Source organism: Salvelinus namaycush, unplaced genomic scaffold, assembly GCF_016432855.1.
Source record: "Salvelinus namaycush isolate Seneca unplaced genomic scaffold, SaNama_1.0 Scaffold1816, whole genome shotgun sequence".
Classification (NCBI taxonomy): domain Eukaryota; kingdom Metazoa; phylum Chordata; class Actinopteri; order Salmoniformes; family Salmonidae; genus Salvelinus; species Salvelinus namaycush.
In genome coordinates, this window is record NW_024058582.1 from 1 (window position 1) to 22,542 (window position 22,542).

At 38.6% G+C, this 22,542-nt stretch overlaps 5 non-coding genes and 7 pseudogenes across 5 annotated transcripts; all 12 read left to right on the top strand.

The window, feature by feature from the left end:
- The first annotated feature begins 171 nt into the window (after positions 1–171).
- Positions 172–290, top strand: LOC120037694. The gene has a single exon (XR_005474844.1). It is a non-coding gene; the product is annotated as a 5S ribosomal RNA (ribosomal RNA).
- A 693-nt stretch (positions 291–983) lies between these two features.
- Positions 984–1,134, top strand: LOC120037687 (annotated as a pseudogene).
- A 681-nt stretch (positions 1,135–1,815) lies between these two features.
- LOC120037693 lies at positions 1,816–1,934 on the top strand. The gene has a single exon (XR_005474843.1). It is a non-coding gene; the product is annotated as a 5S ribosomal RNA (ribosomal RNA).
- A 694-nt stretch (positions 1,935–2,628) lies between these two features.
- On the top strand, positions 2,629–2,779 carry LOC120037688 (annotated as a pseudogene).
- Positions 2,780–3,460: 681 nt separating this feature from the next.
- Positions 3,461–3,580, top strand: LOC120037696. Its single transcript, XR_005474845.1, has one exon. It is a non-coding gene; the product is annotated as a 5S ribosomal RNA (ribosomal RNA).
- A 693-nt stretch (positions 3,581–4,273) lies between these two features.
- Positions 4,274–4,423, top strand: LOC120037684 (annotated as a pseudogene).
- A 6,969-nt stretch (positions 4,424–11,392) lies between these two features.
- LOC120037689 lies at positions 11,393–11,544 on the top strand (annotated as a pseudogene).
- Positions 11,545–12,224: 680 nt separating this feature from the next.
- LOC120037680 lies at positions 12,225–12,343 on the top strand. Its single transcript, XR_005474841.1, has one exon. It is a non-coding gene; the product is annotated as a 5S ribosomal RNA (ribosomal RNA).
- A 691-nt stretch (positions 12,344–13,034) lies between these two features.
- Positions 13,035–13,185, top strand: LOC120037686 (annotated as a pseudogene).
- Positions 13,186–13,866: 681 nt separating this feature from the next.
- Positions 13,867–13,985, top strand: LOC120037685. Its single transcript, XR_005474842.1, has one exon. It is a non-coding gene; the product is annotated as a 5S ribosomal RNA (ribosomal RNA).
- A 691-nt stretch (positions 13,986–14,676) lies between these two features.
- Positions 14,677–14,826, top strand: LOC120037691 (annotated as a pseudogene).
- A 6,999-nt stretch (positions 14,827–21,825) lies between these two features.
- On the top strand, positions 21,826–21,975 carry LOC120037690 (annotated as a pseudogene).
- The last annotated feature ends 567 nt before the right edge of the window (positions 21,976–22,542 follow it).

The following is a 22,542-nucleotide window of genomic DNA, read 5'->3' on the forward strand; positions in this document are numbered from 1 at the left end:
TTTGTATTTCATCCACTATCTGTGCTAAAAAGTGATGGCTACAGTATATGTAATTTCTTCCACTTTTTGAGTGAGCCAAAGTTCAAGCTGCTTATCTAATTGGGTGAGAATGCAATGTCTGTTTATCAGACTCACTTTGACTTTATATGGTGTACCAAGAGATGTGCCTTCGCTTACGGCCATACCAGCATGAATACGCCCGATCTCGTCTGATCTCGGAAGCTAAGCAGGGTCGGGCCTGGTTAGTACTTGGATGGGAGACCGCCTGGGAATACCAGGTGCTGTAAGCCTTTTGTCCACTAGGGGGTGTGGCATTATTTCATCAGCAACACTGCCTTGTAGTAAGCATTTGATGCTGAATTGACTAAATGCAGCTTCTATGGGCTAGTCTCCCCTGCCCTTTTAATACGATCAAAGTTCCTTGTGTTGTCAGGGAGCAACTGCCTTTTATTTATAAGACAAATAAGAATATTGTTACTGAATGCAGCTTGTGTGTGCTCTGTGCTCCCTCGCCCTGTTCAAATGATCAAAGGAAATAATGCTGGTGAGGAGTGGAACTGGACTGGTGTCTGATGGCCCTGTGTTTTCCATGTTGGAATTACAACCCTTCTTTTATGGAGTAAATCAAAAGCACAAGAGAATCTGAGATGTTATCGATAATAAATCAATTGGTTTCATGCATTTGTCTGTGTGTGTGTGTGTGTGTCTGAATGTGATTGTATTTCGTCATATCGCAAACATTTGTGATATCAGATAGGTTAAGATATTAAAAAGTAATTGGTGATTTTTTCGACAGTGTTGCATGATGGGAATCTAGTGGTTCACTGATATAATCTAGTAAACAAAATAAACTACTTTTTCACCACTCTGTGTGCAAGTGCATTCCTAAACGGCATTTAACGCAGGTCGATGTGATATGATATTATCACAACAAAAAGTGGTTCCCGTTAGCGGAAAATGTTGGCACTGGAGAGACTTGCCCTCCACTAAGCAGAAGAGATACTGTGATCAAGAAGGTGGTTGACCCAGTGTGGGGCTCAGCCATTCCACTCTGGCTGGGCTGACCCCTTTTGAATTTTCCAAATGTGGGAATCTCGAATTGCAAAATTTATGGTAGTGGTCGTTTGCGCTTTACCCTGATATCTTTGTTAATGATAAACCGTTGCTTGGCGGCAGGCTTAAGGATGACTTGAGTCAACCGACTGTGCTTATGGAGATCTTTGAAGTCAGTTGTGAAAGAGACTTTGTGGACCAATCGAAAGGTGGAAACATTTGTTTGTAGCAAAACATTGTTGGCATTTTGTCGAAACATTATGTTGCGAAATGCAGCATTGTATTTATGCCACGCTGGTACTTCAATCAAGAGATAGTTGAGAAGCCACTCTAACCCCCCCCGGTCATGATGTGTCATACGCGCCCCATGCGCTTCCAATATGAAATTGTCCATACATGCGTTCCTCCTTAGCACAGAACAATGCAATAGGTTTTCAACATCCAGAGCTTTTGTGTATTTATTGTGGCTAGTAGGATAGCTGCATGGGAAACTGTTGCTGATGATGTATTTGTCAGAAGTCATTGTATTTGTCCGTTTTTTCCCACAAGGCTGAAATATGTGCCCTCGCTTTGAAATGTTAGCAAGGTTTGTTTGTATTTCATCCAACTATCTGTGCTAAAAAGTGATGGCTACAGTATATGTAATTTCTTCCACTTTTTGAGTGAGCCAAAGTTCAAGCTGCTTATCTAATTGGTGAGAATGCAATGTCTGTTTATCAGACTCACTTTGACTTTATATGGTGTACCAAGAGATGTACCTTCGCTTACGGCCATACCAGCCTGAATATGCCCGATCTCGTCTGATCTCGGAAGCTAAGCAGGGTCGGGCCTGGTTAGTACTTGGATGGGAGACCGCCTGGGAATACCAGGTGCTGTAAGCCTTTTGTCCACTAGGGGGTGTGGCATTATTTCATCAGCAACACTGCCTTGTAGTAAGCATTTGATGCTGAATTGACTAAATGCAGCTTCTATGGGCTAGTCTCCCCTGCCCTTTTAATACGATCAAAGTTCCTTGTGTTGTCAGGGAGCAACTGCCTTTTATTGCATAAGACAAATAAGAATATTGTTACTGAATGCAGCTTGTGTGTGCTCTGTGCTCCCTCGCCCTGTTCAAATGATCAAAGGAAATAATGCTGGTGAGGAGTGGAACTGGACTGGTGTCTGATGGCCCTGTGTTTTCCATGTTGGAATTACAACCCTTCTTTTATGGAGTAAATCAAAAGCACAAGAGAATCTGAGATGTTATCGATAATAAATCAATTGGTTTCATGCATTTGTCTGTGTGTGTGTGTGTGTGTCTGAATGTGATTGTATTTCGTCATATCGCAAACATTTGTGATATCAGATAGGTTAAGATATTAAAAAGTAATTGGTGATTTTTTCGACAGTGTTGCATGATGGGAATCTAGTGGTTCACTGATATAATCTAGTAAACAAAATAAACTACTTTTTCACCACTCTGTGTGCAAGTGCATTCCTAAACGGCATTTAACGCAGGTCGATGTGATATGATATTATCACAACAAAAAGTGGTTACCGTTAGCGGAAAATGTTGGCACTGGAGAGACTTGCCCTCCACTAAGCAGAAGAGATACTGTGATCAAGAAGGTGGTTGACCCAGTGTGGGGCTCAGCCATTCCACTCTGGCTGGGCTGACCCCTTTTGAATTTTCCAAATGTGGGAATCTCGAATTGCAAAATTTATGGTAGTGGTCGTTTGCGCTTTACCCTGATGTCTTTGTTAATGATAAACCGTTGCTTGGCGGCAGGCTTAAGGATGACTTGAGTCAACCGACTGTGCTTATGGAGATCTTTGAAGTCAGTTGTGAAAGAGACTTTGTGGACCAATCGAAAGGTGGAAACATTTGTTTGTAGCAAAACATTGTTGGCATTTTGTCGAAACATTATGTTGCGAAATGCAGCATTGTATTTATGCCACGCTGGTACTTCAATCAAGAGATAGTTGAGAAGCCACTCTAACCCCCCCCGGTCATGATGTGTCATACGCGCCCCATGCGCTTCCAATATGAAATTGTCCATACATGCGTTCCTCCTTAGCACAGAACAATGCAATAGGTTTTCAACATCCAGAGCTTTTGTGTATTTATTGTGGCTAGTAGGATAGCTGCATGGGAAACTGTTGCTGATGATGTATTTGTCAGAAGTCATTGTATTTGTCCGTTTTTTCCCACAAGGCTGAAATATGTGCCCTCGCTTTGAAATGTTAGCAAGGTTTGTTTGTATTTCATCCAACTATCTGTGCTAAAAAGTGATGGCTACAGTATATGTAATTTCTTCCACTTTTTGAGTGAGCCAAAGTTCAAGCTGCTTATCTAATTGGTGAGAATGCAATGTCTGTTTATCAGACTCACTTTGACTTTATATGGTGTACCAAGAGATGTACCTTCGCTTACGGCCATACCAGCCTGAATACTGCCCGATCTCGTCTGATCTCGGAAGCTAAGCAGGGTCGGGCCTGGTTAGTACTTGGATGGGAGACCGCCTGGGAATACCAGGTGCTGTAAGCCTTTTGTCCACTAGGGGGTGTGGCATTATTTCATCAGCAACACTGCCTTGTAGTAAGCATTTGATGCTGAATTGACTAAATGCAGCTTCTATGGGCTAGTCTCCCCTGCCCTTTTAATACGATCAAAGTTCCTTGTGTTGTCAGGGAGCAACTGCCTTTTATTCATAAGACAAATAAGAATATTGTTACTGAATGCAGCTTGTGTGTGCTCTGTGCTCCCTCGCCCTGTTCAAATGATCAAAGGAAATAATGCTGGTGAGGAGTGGAACTGGACTGGTGTCTGATGGCCCTGTGTTTTCCATGTTGGAATTACAACCCTTCTTTTATGGAGTAAATCAAAAGCACAAGAGAATCTGAGATGTTATCGATAATAAATCAATTGGTTTCATGCATTTGTCTGTGTGTGTGTGTGTGTGTCTGAATGTGATTGTATTTCGTCATATCGCAAACATTTGTGATATCAGATAGGTTAAGATATTAAAAAGTAATTGGTGATTTTTTCGACAGTGTTGCATGATGGGAATCTAGTGGTTCACTGATATAATCTAGTAAACAAAATAAACTACTTTTTCACCACTCTGTGTGCAAGTGCATTCCTAAACGGCATTTAACGCAGGTCGATGTGATATGATATTATCAGAACACAAAGTGGTTACCGTTAGCGGAAAATGTTGGCACTGGAGAGACTTGCCCTCCACTAAGCAGAAGAGATACTGTGATCAAGAAGGTGGTTGACCCAGTGTGGGGCTCAGCCATTCCACTCTGGCTGGGCTGACCCCTTTTGAATTTTCCAAATGTGGGAATCTCGATTGCAAAATTTATGGTAGTGGTCGTTTGCGCTTTACCCTGATGTCTTTGTTAATGATAAACCGTTGCTTGGCGGCAGGCTTAAGGATGACTTGAGTCAACCGACTGTGCTTATGGAGATCTTTGAAGTCAGTTGTGAAAGAGACTTTGTGGACCAATCGAAAGGTGGAAACATTTGTTTGTAGCAAAACATTGTTGGCATTTTGTCGAAACATTATGTTGCGAAATGCAGCATTGTATTTATGCCACGCTGGTACTTCAATCAAGAGATAGTTGAGAAGCCACTCTAACCCCCCCCGGTCATGATGTGTCATACGCGCCCCATGCGCTTCCAATATGAAATTGTCCATACATGCGTTCCTCCTTAGCACAGAACAATGCAATAGGTTTTCAACATCCAGAGCTTTTGTGTATTTATTGTGGCTAGTAGGATAGCTGCATGGGAAACTGTTGCTGATGATGTATTTGTCAGAAGTCATTGTATTTGTCCGTTTTTTCCCACAAGGCTGAAATATGTGCCCTCGCTTTGAAATGTTAGCAAGGTTTGTTTGTATTTCATCCAACTATCTGTGCTAAAAAGTGATGGCTACAGTATATGTAATTTCTTCCACTTTTTGAGTGAGCCAAAGTTCAAGCTGCTTATCTAATTGGTGAGAATGCAATGTCTGTTTATCAGACTCACTTTGACTTTATATGGTGTACCAAGAGATGTACCTTCGCTTACGGCCATACCAGCCTGAATACGCCCATCCTGATTGGAGAAGTGACGACAGGTGCGAGTGTCTGAGCTGTGAGTGAGTGTTTGCTGGAGAGTGTTTGCTCGAGAGCTATTTTTGTTAATTAATTGGTTTTTGCAATATAATTTATTATTTTCTTCAGTTGAATAGTTTAAAGTTTGGTTAGTCTTCCCCCTTGCAGGTTTTCTGCTTGGGGGAGAGCCTTTTTTGGACCCATTTTTTGATATATTATGACGGACAACATGGCAACGACAAACGGAATGGAAAAGGACAACGAAAATGCGCAACGGAAGAAAAATGAAGATAAAGAAGGAATGAAATATGGAAAAGAATACACGGTGGCAATTGAGTTGGAAGGAGAAGACAAAGTGACGACAATGGAACTACTAAGAGCAATTAAGGAGGTGTGTGGAGAGGTGGTGGGATGCCGAATGAAAGGAGAAAAGAAGTATGAAGTTACGATGAGGAATGAAAAAGGAAAAGAACGGCTAATGGATGGAATACGAATAAAGGACACCAAGATACTGGCGAGAGATATTAATGTGAAGGAAGTGGTGGTGTCGTTCATGAATCTGCCTGTATACATGGAAGACAGTGCTATATTGGGCAAGCTATGTAGCTGGGGTGTATCAGCAGTCTCTGAAATCAGGAGGAGAGTTTGGCCAGGCACGGATATAGCAGATGGCACGAGATACTGCAAAGTCAAATTCACTGATACTGTGAAATCACTGCCGTACTCTACAAAGTTTGATACGCTTGAAGGTGGAGAGTACTTTAGAGTCATGCATGATAAGCAGGTCAGAGTTTGTAGGCTTTGTATTCAGCCTGGGCATATTGTGAAGGACTGCCCTGAATTTAAATGTTATAAGTGCGGGAAGCAAGGGCATTATGCAAGAGAATGTGTAGGTGGAAAGGAAAGGGCATTTTGCGAAGGATGTCGCATGAGAGCTGACGAGTGCAAATGTGGAGAGGTTGTGAATGAGGAGGGGAGCCAGGATCTTTTTGTGGAGGCTGATGTATCACCCCGAGTAGAAGAAGACGATGGAGGAGAAGACGTGGTGGAGGGAGGAGAGACGGAGAAAAGAAGAGGGGAAAAGATGGAACAGAAGACGGAGGAAATAGGAGGCAGTATGGATTCAGAGATAAGAAGAGGGAGTTTTCAGGAGGAGGACGGGAGTGGGATGGGTGGAGGCACTGGGGACTCACAGTTTTTGGGGGGGGCCTCGGGCTATGTGGGTGCTTCGGAAGGAGGTGAAGTGGAGGGGAGTGGGATGCTGACAACTATACAGGAGACGCAAATGGATACAAGCAGCACAACAGGCACAGGAAAGAAGAATTCGAGTTGGTTGGAAGAGATGGATTTAGAGGCAATTTCAGATTCAGAAGACATGGAAAAGATTGATAGAGCAAGGGTAAGCTACAGGAAGAGGAAAGTGGCGTTGGAGGTGAAAAAGGACGAAAAAGGAAGAAAACATGACAAAAGGTAGAGGAAAATGAGAAAATATATTTTCTTATTATTATTTATTGGAATGGTTAATTGTATGTCAATCAATGCGAATGGTTTAAGAACAATGGAAAAATTTCAAAGAATAGTTAAAATGAAGAATTCGGATATTTTATGCCTGCAAGAAACACATTGGGACAATGTATGTATTTTAGAAGTAAAAAAAATATGGAGAGATTTTATTTTTGTTAACAATGGCAGGGGGAATTCAAGTGGGGTTGCTATTTTATTGAGGAAGGATGTGGTGGATAATGTGAAACAGATATATAATGATAATAATGGGAGGATTTTAATTGTAGATTTTGAATATATGAGTAGGGTTTTTAGAATTATAAATATTTATGCGCCTAATACTGAAATAGAGCGCAAAGATTTATTTTTAGAAATAGGAAAATGGTGTGAGGGAAACTGTATTGTAGTTGGGGATTTTAATGTTAAAATGGATAGACTGGATATGACAAGAGGAGCTATTTTTAGAAGTGATGTATCTAGGGGGGTTTTAAAGAAGATGATGATAGAAAAAGGAATGATTGATATATGGAGGGATGAGAATCCGTACAAGAGAGAATTTTCTAGAAGGCAGGTGGTTTTAGGGGAGTTGAAACAGACACGGATAGATCTGGTTTTAGTAAATGAAGGGTTAAGGAATTTTATGAAGGATATTAAGTATATTTTTACAACTTTTAGTGATCATGCTGGGTTAACATTTTCGGTGGGGTTAGATAGGGAGGGGAAAGGGGGGGGAGTGTGGTGTATGAATGCAAGGTATCTAGGTGATGAGGAATATGGAATACAACTTAAATCTTTGATAGAACATGAAATGGAGGATAAGCAAAAAGGGAATGATAAGTGCCAGTGGTGGGAAAATGTTAAGAAAAAAATAAAAGATTTTAGTATTAGATATGCAAGGAAGAAAAGGAGTAGGATGACAAGAGAAGAAAATTATTTAAGAGCAAAATTGAATGAAGAAATGAGGAAATGTGATATTGATCCTATTTATAATATTGAAAGGTTTTTAGATTTAAAGGCACAATTGAGCAAATGTGAAATAGATAAATGTAAGGGGGCATCTATTAGAAGTAGGGCAAAGTATGTTTTAGAAGGGGAGAAATGTACGTCTTTTTTTCTTGGTTTAGAGAAAACTAAACAGACGAAATCATATATTAGTGAGATAGAAAATGTAAAGGGTGAAGTGGTAAATGATTATGTTGAGATATTAGAAACTGTACAGAATTTTTATAAGGATTTATTTAAGAAAGGGGAGGTGGATGAAGAGTGTGTAAAGGAGATTTTAGGTAGTGTGGATGTGCAAATTGGTGTTGAGGAAAAGCAAATATGTGATAGGAAGATAACAGTGGATGAAGTGAAAGATGCAATTAAGGGATTACAAATAAATAAAAGTCCTGGAGTAGATGGACTAATTGCAGAGTTTTACAAAATGTATGAAAGTTTTTTAGCACCGATTTTAATGGAAGTGTATCAATATATGGAAGATAATAATACTGTTTCAGACTCCATGGTGACAGGACTGATATCGGTTTTATATAAAAATAAGGGGAGCAAAATGAAATTAGAAAATTATAGGCCAATTAGTTTATTAAATTCAGATTATAAGATTTTAGCTAAGATATTGGCGAATAGGATGAAGATGGTTTTAAATGATATTATAGCACCTACACAAAATTATAGTGTGCCTGGAAGAGACATAGCTGATACCATCATTACACTTAGAGATGTGATAAATAAAATGAATAGCGATAAGAGAGGGGGAATTGTTTTAAGTATAGATTTTAATAAAGCTTTTGACAGGGTGGAACATGATTTTATGTTTAGGGTACTGGAAAAATATGGGTTTGGAAATAGAATAATAGGATGGATAAAATTATTATATAGAAAGGCAAAAAGTAGGGTAAAATGTAATGGGGTTTTAACAGATTCTTTTATTCTTGAGAGATCAGTGAGACAGGGGTGCCCTTTATCAGCATTACTGTATGTTTTATCGGTAGAACCCTTAGCGGCATACCTTAAAAAAGATCATTTTATAAATTGTGTAGAGACTCCGCAAGGAGGTTTTAGTTTAATTCATCAATATGCAGACGATACCACAATAACAGTTAGAGATGAGGAAAGTGTTAAAAGGGTGATGGAGTGTTTTAAAGTATATGAGAAAGCCTCAGGAGCAAAAGTGAATATGGAGAAGTCAGTAATAATGTATGTTGGGAAGATTAATGAGGAGATTTTTCCTTTTAAAATGGTAAATGATTATTTTAAGGTGTTAGGTGTGTTTTTAGGGGTGAAGGAACAGGAAGCTAGGGATATGACATGGAGTGGGGTTATAAACAAAGTTAGGAAGGTGGTAAATATGTGGAGGGGGAGGTCTTTGAAATTAAAAGGGAAAGTAATTGTCATAAATTCATTGTTGATGTCAATTTTTATTTATGTAATGAATGTTTTGGATATGCCAGAATGGGTTTTATCTGAAATGAATAAAATTGTAGTTGATTTTTTATGGGAAGGGAAGGGGGTGAAAATAGCTTTTAAAACTTTGATTGCAGGTTATGAGGAGGGGGGCTTGAAGTTGGTGGATTTAAATGTGAGGAAAACAGCAATTAGAGTCAAAATGGTACGTAAATATTTATATGGGGAATTAGATTATGGATGGAAAAGATTTTTTAAGGAGTATTTGCAGGAGGTTGGGAGGATGGGGGACAATGGTTTATTGATGTGTATGAAAAAGGAAATGTTAGGTAATATACCTTTGTTTTATAGAGAAGTGTTTGAGGCTTGGGGGGAGTTTTTACCAAATATTTATTATGAGTGTACCATTTTAGACAATATTTTAAATCAGCCAATTTTTTTAAATCCCAAGATACAGTATAATAATAAGATGTTGTTTTGTAAATATTTTATGAGGGCTGGGATGAGACAGATTGGGGACATCTTATATGAGGTAATTCCGGGGTTCCTTCCAAGTCAGGCAATATTTGATAATGTGGTTGAAGAAAATGATGAAATAAGTAGAACTACTGTGGAGAACATGTATAAGAGAATATTAGGATGTCTTCCTGGGGAGTGGGGTGTTTTAATAAATAAAGAGGTGGCAACAAGAGCTAGGGGTTTACCGGTTTTATATTATGAAGGTAATGGGAAGAAGCATGATTTGTCAGGTTTGAAAGTTAAAAAAGTTTATGAAAAATGTATTTTAAGAGAGATAAAAACTCCTGCTTCGGAAAAAGTGTGGTCTAGGGTGTTTGCAAATATAGATGTAAAATCAATATGGAAGAATGTAAATGTAAAATATAATTCTATAGAATGTGAAGACAATGATTTTAAAATGAAACATAATAGAATTTTTACGAACGTGGTTTTACATCAAATAAATAGAGATATTAAAAGAGAATGTGATATTTGTGGTACGGGGGTGGAAAATTTTATGCACTTTTTTGTTGAATGTAGTAGATTAGATGAGTTTCATAAGTTTTTAAAGGGGATTTTAGTACAACAGTGGGGAGAAGAGATTGTTGCTGGGGTTGAGTGGAGGAGGTTGTTTCTTTTTGGTTTAACTGGGAAAAGCAAAGTTATTAATTTTAATTTGATGAATTTTGTTCTTAGTCATGCCAGATACGCTGTAAGACTAAGAAGGAATTTGGGACATTATGAAGGGAAAATTGTGAGTGTAGAGGTTTTATTTAGAAGTATGTTAGAGAAAGATATAGAAGTAATATATAAATATGGTGGATGTAATTTTGAAAAATTGTTTGTGTGGGGGAGCAATTTTATTGAAATTGAGTCGAATGGAAAACTTGTTTTTAATTATTAATTGGTTTTGGTGGATGATTGTGTTTCTAATAGGTTTTATTTTCTTTTCTTTTTTTGATTTTGTAAAAGGATGAATTGTTCAACCTTTTGATTGTTGATTGAATGTTGTAAATGTTATGTGTTTCTTCATAATAAAAGAAAAAAAAAAAAAAAATATAGCCCGATCTCGTCTGATCTCGGAAGCTAAGCAGGGTCGGGCCTGGTTAGTACTTGGATGGGAGACCGCCTGGGAATACCAGGTGCTGTAAGCCTTTTGTCCACTAGGGGGTGTGGCATTATTTCATCAGCAACACTGCCTTGTAGTAAGCATTTGATGCTGAATTGACTAAATGCAGCTTCTATGGGCTAGTCTCCCCTGCCCTTTTAATACGATCAAAGTTCCTTGTGTTGTCAGGGAGCAACTGCCTTTTATTTATAAGACAAATAAGAATATTGTTACTGAATGCAGCTTGTGTGTGCTCTGTGCTCCCTCGCCCTGTTCAAATGATCAAAGGAAATAATGCTGGTGAGGAGTGGAACTGGACTGGTGTCTGATGGCCCTGTGTTTTCCATGTTGGAATTACAACCCTTCTTTTATGGAGTAAATCAAAAGCACAAGAGAATCTGAGATGTTATCGATAATAAATCAATTGGTTTCATGCATTTGTCTGTGTGTGTGTGTGTGTGTGTCTGAATGTGATTGTATTTCGTCATATCGCAAACATTTGTGATATCAGATAGGTTAAGATATTAAAAAGTAATTGGTGATTTTTTCGACAGTGTTGCATGATGGGAATCTAGTGGTTCACTGATATAATCTAGTAAACAAAATAAACTACTTTTTCACCACTCTGTGTGCAAGTGCATTCCTAAACGGCATTTAACGCAGGTCGATGTGATATGATATTATCACAACACAAAGTGGTTCCCGTTAGCGGAAAATGTTGGCACTGGAGAGACTTGCCCTCCACTAAGCAGAAGAGATAGCCTGTGATCAAGAAGGTGGTTGACCCAGTGTGTGGCTCAGCCATTCCACTCTGGCTGGGCTGACCCCTTTGAATTTTCCAAATGTGGGAATCTCGAATTGCAAAATTTATGGTAGTGGTCGTTTGCGCTTTACCCTGATATCTTTGTTAATGATAAACCGTTGCTTGGCGGCAGGCTTAAGGATGACTTGAGTCAACCGACTGTGCTTATGGAGATCTTTGAAGTCAGTTGTGAAAGAGACTTTGTGGACCAATCGAAAGGTGGAAACATTTGTTTGTAGCAAAACATTGTTGGCATTTTGTCGAAACATTATGTTGCGAAATGCAGCATTGTATTTATGCCACGCTGGTACTTCAATCAAGAGATAGTTGAGAAGCCACTCTAACCCCCCCCGGTCATGATGTGTCATACGCGCCCATGCGCTTCCAATATGAAATTGTCCATACATGCGTTCCTCCTTAGCACAGAACAATGCAATAGGTTTTCAACATCCAGAGCTTTTGTGTATTTATTGTGGCTAGTAGGATAGCTGCATGGGAAACTGTTGCTGATGATGTATTTGTCAGAAGTCATTGTATTTGTCCGTTTTTTCCCACAAGGCTGAAATATGTGCCCTCGCTTTGAAATGTTAGCAAGGTTTGTTTGTATTTCATCCAACTATCTGTGCTAAAAAGTGATGGCTACAGTATATGTAATTTCTTCCACTTTTTGAGTGAGCCAAAGTTCAAGCTGCTTATCTAATTGGTGAGAATGCAATGTCTGTTTATCAGACTCACTTTGACTTTATATGGTGTACCAAGAGATGTACCTTCGCTTACGGCCATACCAGCCTGAATACGCCCGATCTCGTCTGATCTCGGAAGCTAAGCAGGGTCGGGCCTGGTTAGTACTTGGATGGGAGACCGCCTGGGAATACCAGGTGCTGTAAGCCTTTTGTCCACTAGGGGGTGCTGGCATTATTTCATCAGCAACACTGCCTTGTAGTAAGCATTTGATGCTGAATTGACTAAATGCAGCTTCTATGGGCTAGTCTCCCCTGCCCTTTTAATACGATCAAAGTTCCTTGTGTTGTCAGGGAGCAACTGCCTTTTATTTATAAGACAAATAAGAATATTGTTACTGAATGCAGCTTGTGTGTGCTCTGTGCTCCCTCGCCCTGTTCAAATGATCAAAGGAAATAATGCTGGTGAGGAGTGGAACTGGACTGGTGTCTGATGGCCCTGTGTTTTCCATGTTGGAATTACAACCCTTCTTTTATGGAGTAAATCAAAAGCACAAGAGAATCTGAGATGTTATCGATAATAAATCAATTGGTTTCATGCATTTGTCTGTGTGTGTGTGTGTGTCTGAATGTGATTGTATTTCGTCATATCGCAAACATTTGTGATATCAGATAGGTTAAGATATTAAAAAGTAATTGGTGATTTTTTCGACAGTGTTGCATGATGGGAATCTAGTGGTTCACTGATATAATCTAGTAAACAAAATAAACTACTTTTTCACCACTCTGTGTGCAAGTGCATTCCTAAACGGCATTTAACGCAGGTCGATGTGATATGATATTATCACAACAAAAAGTGGTTACCGTTAGCGGAAAATGTTGGCACTGGAGAGACTTGCCTCCACTAAGCAGAAGATATACTGTGATCAAGAAGGTGGTTGACCCAGTGTGGGGCTCAGCCATTCCACTCTGGCTGTGCTGACCCCTTTTGAATTTTCCAAATGTGGGAATCTCGAATTGCAAAATTTATGGTAGTGGTCGTTTGCGCTTTACCCTGATATCTTTGTTAATGATAAACCGTTGCTTGGCGGCAGGCTTAAGGATGACTTGAGTCAACCGACTGTGCTTATGGAGATCTTTGAAGTCAGTTGTGAAAGAGACTTTGTGGACCAATCGAAAGGTGGAAACATTTGTTTGTAGCAAAACATTGTTGGCATTTTGTCTAAACATTATGTTGCGAAATGCAGCATTGTATTTATGCCACGCTGGTACTTCAATCAAGAGATAGTTGAGAAGCCACTCTAACCCCCCCCGGTCATGATGTGTCATACGCGCCCCATGCGCTTCCAATATGAAATTGTCCATACATGCGTTCCTCCTTAGCACAGAACAATGCAATAGGTTTTCAACATCCAGAGCTTTTGTGTATTTATTGTGGCTAGTAGGATAGCTGCATGGGAAACTGTTGCTGATGATGTATTTGTCAGAAGTCATTGTATTTGTCCGTTTTTTCCCACAAGGCTGAAATATGTGCCCTGGCTTTGAAATGTTAGCAAGGTTTGTTTGTATTTCATCCAACTATCTGTGCTAAAAAGTGATGGCTACAGTATATGTAATTTCTTCCACTTTTTGAGTGAGCCAAAGTTCAAGCTGCTTATCTAATTGGTGAGAATGCAATGTCTGTTTATCAGACTCACTTTGACTTTATATGGTGTACCAAGAGATGTACCTTCGCTTACGGCCATACCAGCCTGAATACGCCCGATCTCGTCTGATCTCGGAAGCTAAGCAGGGTCGGGCCTGGTTAGTACTTGGATGGGAGACCGCCTGGGAATACCAGGTGCTGTAAGCCTTTTGTCCACTAGGGGGTGTGGCATTATTTCATCAGCAACACTGCCTTGTAGTAAGCATTTGATGCTGAATTGACTAAATGCAGCTTCTATGGGCTAGTCTCCCCTGCCCTTTTAATACGATCAAAGTTCCTTGTGTTGTCAGGGAGCAACTGCCTTTTATTTATAAGACAAATAAGAATATTGTTACTGAATGCAGCTTGTGTGTGCTCTGTGCTCCCTCGCCCTGTTCAAATGATCAAAGGAAATAATGCTGGTGAGGAGTGGAACTGGACTGGTGTCTGATGGCCCTGTGTTTTCCATGTTGGAATTACAACCCTTCTTTTATGGAGTAAATCAAAAGCACAAGAGAATCTGAGATGTTATCGATAATAAATCAATTGGTTTCATGCATTTGTCTGTGTGTGTGTGTGTGTCTGAATGTGATTGTATTTCGTCATATCGCAAACATTTGTGATATCAGATAGGTTAAGATATTAAAAAGTAATTGGTGATTTTTTCGACAGTGTTGCATGATGGGAATCTAGTGGTTCACTGATATAATCTAGTAAACAAAATAAACTACTTTTTCACCACTCTGTGTGCAAGTGCATTCCTAAACGGCATTTAACGCAGGTCGATGTGATATGATATTATCACAACAAAAAGTGGTTCCCGTTAGCGGAAAATGTTGGCACTGGAGAGACTTGCCCTCCACTAAGCAGAAGATATGCTGTGATCAAGAAGGTGGTTGACCCAGTGTGTGGCTCAGCCATTCCACTCTGGCTGGGCTGACCCCTTTTGAATTTTCCAAATGTGGGAATCTCGAATGCAAAATTTATGGTAGTGGTCGTTTGCAAAATTTATGGTAGTGGTCGTTTGCGCTTTACCCTGATATCTTTGTTAATGATAAACCGTTGCTTGGCGGCAGGCTTAAGGAGGACTTGAGTCAACCGACTGTGCTTATGGAGATCTTTGAAGTCAGTTGTGAAAGAGACTTTGTGGACCAATCGAAAGGTGGAAACATTTGTTTGTAGCAAAACATTGTTGGCATTTTGTCTAAACATTATGTTGCGAAATGCAGCATTGTATTTATGCCACGCTGGTACTTCAATCAAGAGATAGTTAAGAAGCCACTCTAACCCCCCCGGTCATGATGTGTCATACGCGCCCCATGCGCTTCCAATATGAAATTGTCCATACATGCGTTCCTCCTTAGCACAGAACAATGCAATAGGTTTTCAACATCCAGAGCTTTTGTGTATTTATTGTGGCTAGTAGGATAGCTGCATGGGAAACTGTTGCTGATGATGTATTTGTCAGAAGTCATTGTATTTGTCCGTTTTTTCCCACAAGGCTGAAATATGTGCCCTCGCTTTGAAATGTTAGCAAGGTTTGTTTGTATTTCATCCAACTATCTGTGCTAAAAAGTGATGGCTACAGTATATGTAATTTCTTCCACTTTTGAGTGAGCCAAAGTTCAAGCTGCTTATCTAATTGGTGAGAATGCAATGTCTGTTTATCAGACTCACTTTGACTTTATATGGTGTACCAAGAGATGTACCTTCGCTTACGGCCATACCAGCCTGAATGCGCATTTCCTGATTGGAGAAGTGACGACAGGTGCGAGTGTCTGAGCTGTGAGTGAGTGTTTGCTGGAGAGTGTTTGCTCGAGAGCTATTTTTGTTAATTAATTGGTTTTTGCAATATAATTTATTATTTTCTTCAGTTGAATAGTTTTAAGTTTGGTTAGTCTTCCCCCTTGCAGTTTTTCTGCTTGGGGGAGAGTTTTTTGGATTCATTTTTTTACTATGACGGACAACATGGAAAAGACAAACGGAATGGACAAAGACAACGAAAAAGCGCAACGGAAGAAAAATGAAGATAAAGAAGAAATGAAATATGGCAAGGAATACACGGTGGCAATTGAGTTGGAAGGAGAAGACAAGGTGACGACAATGGAACTACTAAGAGCAATTAAGGAGGTGTGTGGAGAGGTGGTGGGATGCCGAATGAAAGGGGAGAAGAAGTACGAAATTACGATGAGAAATGAAAAAGGAAAAGAACGTCTAATGGATGGATTAAGAATAAAGGATACAAAGATTCTGGCGAGAGATATTAATGTGAAGGAAGTGGTGGTGTCGTTCATGAATCTCCCAGTATATGTAGAAGATGGTGTGATACTGGGCAAGCTGAGTAGCTGGGGAGTGGCGGCTGTCTCGGAGATAAGGAGGAGAGTTTGGCCAGGAACGGAGGTGGTTGACGGGACACGTTTCTGCAAGGTCAAGTTCACAGAAAAAGTGACATCATTACCTTATTCTACAAGAATTGAGACGTTGGAGGGAGCAGAATATTTCAGAGTCATTCATGACAAACAGGTCAGAGTGTGTCGTATGTGTATTCAACCCGGGCACATAGTAAAGACTGCCCGGAATTTAAGTGTTTTAAGTGTGGCAATCAAGGACACTATGCGAGAGAATGTGATGGAGAGAAGGAAAGGAATTTTTGTGGTGGATGCAGAAAAAGATTGGCGGAGTGCAACTGTGGAGAGGTTAGGGCTGAAGAGGGGAGTCAAACAATATATGAGGAAGCAGTGGGATTGTCGCAAGAAGGAGAAGAAGGTGGAGGAGAGGACGTGGTGGAAGGTGGAGAGACGGAGGAAGGAAGAAAGAAGAAGGACCAGAAGATAAATGAAATTGGGAGCAGTATGGACACAGAAATAAGAAGAGGGAGTTTTCAGGAGGAGGGGGGGAGTGGACGGGGGGGAAGCACGGGGGACTCACAGGTTTTGGGGGAAAGCACAGCACTAACAAGTAGCTCGGGGGGTGAAGAAATGGAGGGGGTTATGGAGTTGATGACAATACCAGAGACGGCGATGAGCACGGGGAGCACAACAGATGTGGATGTCAAGAAGGGGAGTTGGCTGGAAAACATGGACTTGGAAGAGATATCGGATACGGATGATGGAGAAAAGATTGAAAGAACGAGGGAAGGATACAGGAAGAGGAAAGCGGGGGGAAGAGGGGGAGAGAAAGGGTGGAAGAGGAAAGAAACTGGATAACAGGTAGAGAATAATGAAATTATATTTTATTATTTTTTTATTTATTAGAATGGTTAATATAATGTCAATAAATGCAAATGGTTTGAGGACAATGGGAAAATTTAATAGAATAGTAAAAATGAAGAATTCAGATATTTTATGTATTCAAGAGACGCACTGGGATAACGTATGTGTTTTAGAAGTAAAAAAAATATGGAGGGATTTTATTTATGTAAACAATGGCAGAGGGAATTCAAGTGGGGTTGCTATTTTATTGAGGAAGGATGTGGTGGATAATGTGAAACAGATATATAATGATAATAATGGGAGGATTTTAATTGTAGATTTTGAATATATGAGTATGGTTTTTAGAATTATAAATATTTATGCGCCTAATACTGAAATAGAGCGCAAAGATTTATTTTTAGAAATAGGGAAATGGTGTGAGGGAAACTGTATTGTAGTTGGGGATTTTAATGTTAAAATGGATAGACTGGATATGACAAGAGGAGCTATTTTTAGAAGTGATGTATCTAGGGGGGTTTTAAAGAAGATGATGTTAGAAAAAGGAATAATTGATATATGGAGAGAGGAAAATCCAGAAAAAAGAGAATTTTCTAGAAGGCAGGTGGTTTTAGGGGATTTGAAACAAACGAGGATAGATCTGGTTTTAGTAAAAGAAGGTTTAAGGAATTTTATGAAAGATATTAAGTATGTTTTTACAACTTTTAGTGATCATGCAGGTTTAACATTTTCAGTGGGATTAGATAAGGAAAGAACAGGGGGTGGAATATGGTGTATGAATGCAGGGTATTTGGGAGATGAGGAATATGGGAAACAACTTAAATCTTTGATAGCATGTGAAATGGAGGATAAGCAGAAAGAGAATGATAAGTGTTCATGGTGGGATAAGGTTAAGGAAAAAATAAAAGTTTTTAGTATAGGATATGCAAGGAAAAAGAGAGGTAGGATGAAAAGAGAAGAAAATGAGTTGAGGGCTAAATTGGATAAAGAAATGAGGAAGTGTGACAGTGAACCTAATTATAATATAGGAAAGTTTTTGGAATTAAAAGCACAATTGACTAAATATGAAATAGATAAGTGTAAGGGTGCAATTATAAGAAGTAAGGCAAAGTATGTTTTGGAGGGGGAGAAATGTACTTCATTTTTTCTTGGTTTAGAGAAGAATAAACAGAGGAGAACATATATTAGAGAGATCGAAAATATAAAGGGTGAAGTTGTCAATGATTATGTAGAGGTTTTAGAAACAGTGCAGAATTTTTATAAGGATTTATTTAAGAAAGGGGAGGTGGATGAGGGGTGTGTAAAGGAGATATTGGATAGTGTGGATGTGCAAATTAATGTAGAGGATAAACAAATGTGTGATGGGAAGATAACATTGACTGAAGTTAAAGATGCGATTAAGGGTTTACAAGTAAATAAGAGTCCTGGAGTAGATGGAATAATTGCAGAGTTTTATAAAATATATGCCAGTTTTTTAGCACCTATTTTATTGGAAGTTTATCAATATATGGAGGATAATGATAGTATTTCTGAATCTATGGTGACAGGGCTGATAACGATTTTATATAAAAATAAGGGGAGTAAATTAAAATTGGAGAATTATAGGCCAATTAGTTTATTAAATTCGGATTATAAGATTTTAGCAAAGATACTGGCAAATAGAATGAAGCAAGTTTTAAATGATATTATAGCACCTACACAGAATTATAGTGTGCCTGGTAGAGATATTGCGGATACAATTAATACAATTAGAGATGTGATAAATAAAATGAATCATGATAAGATGGGGGGAATTGTTTTAAGCATAGATTTAAATAAAGCTTTTGATAGGGTGGAACATGATTTTATGTTTAGGGTAATGGATAAATATGGTTTTGGTAATAGAATAATAGGATGGATAAAATTATTATATAAGAAGGCAAAAAGTAGGGTGAAATGTAATGGGGTTTTAACCGATTCTTTTATTCTTGAGAGATCTGTGAGACAGGGGTGTCCTTTATCAGCTTTATTATTCGTTTTATCGGTAGAACCTTTAGCAGCATTTCTTAAAAGAGATAATCTTATAAATTGTGTAGAGACTCCGCAAGGAGGTTTTAGTTTGATACATCAATACGCAGATGATACCACTATAACAGTTAGAGATGAGGGTAGTGTAAAAAGGGTGATGGAGTGTTTTAAAGTATATGGACAAGCATCGGGTGCAAAGGTTAACATGGAGAAGTCAGTAGTAATGTATATTGGGAAGATTAATGAGGGGAATTTTCCTTTTAAAGTGGTTAAAGATTATTTTAAGGTATTAGGAGTGTTTTTAGGGGTGAAAGAAATGGAAGCTAGGGATTTGACATGGAGTGGTGTAATAAATAAAGTTAGAAAGGTGGTAAATATGTGGAGGGGGAGGTCTTTGAAATTAAAAGGGAAAGTAATTGTCATAAATTCATTGTTGATGTCAATATTTATTTATGTAATGAATGTTTTAGATATGCCAGAATGGGTTTTATCTGAAATGAATAAAATTGTAGTTGATTTTTTATGGGAAGGGAAGGGGGTGAGAATAGCTTTTAAAACTTTGATTGCAGGTTATGAGGAGGGGGGTTTGAAGTTGGTAGATTTAAGTGTAAGGAAAACAGCAATTAGAGTAAAAATGGTACGGAAATATTTATTTGGTGAATTGGATTATGGGTGGAAAAGGTTTTTTAAAGAGTATTTGCAGGAGGTTGGGAGGATGGGGGACAATGGTTTATTGATGAGTATGAAGAAGGAAATGTTAGGTAATATACCTTTGTTTTACAGAGAAGTGTTTGAGGCTTGGGGGCGGTTTTTACCAAATATTTATTATGAATGTACCAGTTTAGAAAATATTTTAAATCAGCCGATATTTTTAAATCCAAAGATAAAGTGCAATAATATGATGTTGTTTTGTAAATATTTTATGAGGGCTGGGATGAGGCAGATAGGTGACATAGCATATGAGGTAATTCCTGGGTTTCTTCCATTTCAGGCTATATATGACAATGTGGTTGAAGTAGATGAAGAAATAAGTAAAACTACTGTGGAGAATATGTACAAGAAAATATTAGGATGTATTCCCGGGGAGTGGGTGATTTTAATAAACAAAGAGGTGGTCAAAAGATCTAGGGCTTTACCAGTTTTATATTATGAAAGTAATGGGGAGAAACATGATTTATCAGGGCTAAAAGTTAAAATGGTTTATAGAAAATGTATTTTAAAAGAGATAAAAAGTCCTGCTGCGGAGAAAGTGTGGTCTAGGGTGTTTCCAAACATGGATGTAAAATCAATATGGAAGAATGTAAATGTAAAATATAATTTTATAGAATGTGAAGACAATGATTTTAAATTGAAACATAATAGGATTTTTACAAATGTGGTTTTGCATCAAATAAATAGGGATATTAAAAGAGAATGTGATATTTGTGGTACGGGGGTGGAAAATTTGATGCACTTTTTTATTGAATGTAGTAGGTTGAAAGATTTTCATGAGTTTTTAAAAGGACTTTTAGTAAAACATTGGGGAGAAGAGATTTTTACTGGGGTGGAGTGGAGGAGGTTGTTTCTTTTTGGTTTAAATGGGAAAAGTAAAGTTTTAAATATTAATTTGGTGAATTTTGTAATAAGTCATGCTAGATATGCGATAAGATTAAGAAGGAATTTAGGTCATTATGAAGGGAAAATTGTGAGTGTGGAAGGTTTTTTTAGGAGCATATTAGAGAGAGATATAGAGATAATATATAGATACGGTGGAGGAAATTTTGAAAAATTGTTTGTGTGGGGGAGTACTTTTATTGAAATTCTGTCAAATGGGAAACTTGTATTTCATTATTAAGTGGATGATTGTGTTTTTTAATAGGTTTTATTTTATTTATTTTTTATTTTTTGATTTTGTAAAAGGATGAATTGTTCATCCTTTTTTATTATTGATTGAATGTTGTAAATATTATGTGTTTTTTCATAATAAAAGATAAAAAAAAAAAAAAAAAAAAAAAAAAAAAAATACGCCCGATCTCGTCTGATCTCGGAAGCTAAGCAGGGTCGGGCCTGGTTAGTACTTGGATGGGAGACCGCCTGGGAATACCATGTGCTGTAAGCCTTTTGTCCACTAGGGGGTGTGGCATTATTTCATCAGCAACACTGCCTTGTAGTAAGCATTTGATGCTGAATTGACTAAATGCAGCTTCTATGGGCTAGTCTCCCCTGCCCTTTTAATACGATCAAAGTTCCTTGTGTTGTCAGGGAGCAACTGCCTTTTATTTATAAGACAAATAAGAATATTGTTACTGAATGCAGCTTGTGTGTGCTCTGTGCTCCCTCGCCCTGTTCAAATGATCAAAGGAAATAATGCTGGTGAGGAGTGGAACTGGACTGGTGTCTGATGGCCCTGTGTTTTCCATGTTGGAATTACAACCCTTCTTTTATGGAGTAAATCAAAAGCACAAGAGAATCTGAGATGTTATCGATAATAAATCAATTGGTTTCATGCATTTGTCTGTGTGTGTGTGTGTGTGTCTGAATGTGATTGTATTTCGTCATATCGCAAACATTTGTGATATCAGATAGGTTAAGATATTAAAAAGTAATTGGTGATTTTTTCGACAGTGTTGCATGATGGGAATCTAGTGGTTCACTGATATAATCTAGTAAACAAAATAAACTACTTTTTCACCTACTCTGTGTGCAAGTGCATTCCTAAACGGCATTTAACGCAGGTCGATGTGATATGATATTATCACAACAAAAAGTGGTTCCCGTTAGCGGAAAATGTTGGCACTGGAGAGACTTGCCCTCCACTAAGCAGAAGATATGCTGTGATCAAGAAGGTGGTTGACCCAGTGTGGGGCTCAGCCATTCCACTCTGGCTGGGCTGACCCCTTTTGAATTTTCCAAATGTGGGAATCTCGAATGCAAAATTTATGGTAGTGGTCGTTTGCAAAATTTATGGTAGTGGTCGTTTGCGCTTTACCCTGATATCTTTGTTAATGATAAACCGTTGCTTGGCGGCAGGCTTAAGGATGACTTGAGTCAACCGACTGTGCTTATGGAGATCTTTGAAGTCAGTTGTGAAAGAGACTTTGTGGACCAATCGAAAGGTGGAAACATTTGTTTGTAGCAAAACATTGTTGGCATTTTGTCTAAACATTATGTTGCGAAATGCAGCATTGTATTTATGCCACGCTGGTACTTCAATCAAGAGATAGTTGAGAAGCCACTCTAACCCCCCCCGGTCATGATGTGTCATACGCGCCCCATGCGCTTCCAATATGAAATTGTCCATACATGCGTTCCTCCTTAGCACAGAACAATGCAATAGGTTTTCAACATCCAGAGCTTTTGTGTATTTATTGTGGCTAGTAGGATAGCTGCATGGGAAACTGTTGCTGATGATGTATTTGTCAGAAGTCATTGTATTTGTCCGTTTTTTCCCACAAGGCTGAAATATGTGCCCTCGCTTTGAAATGTTAGCAAGGTTTGTTTGTATTTCATCCAACTATCTGTGCTAAAAA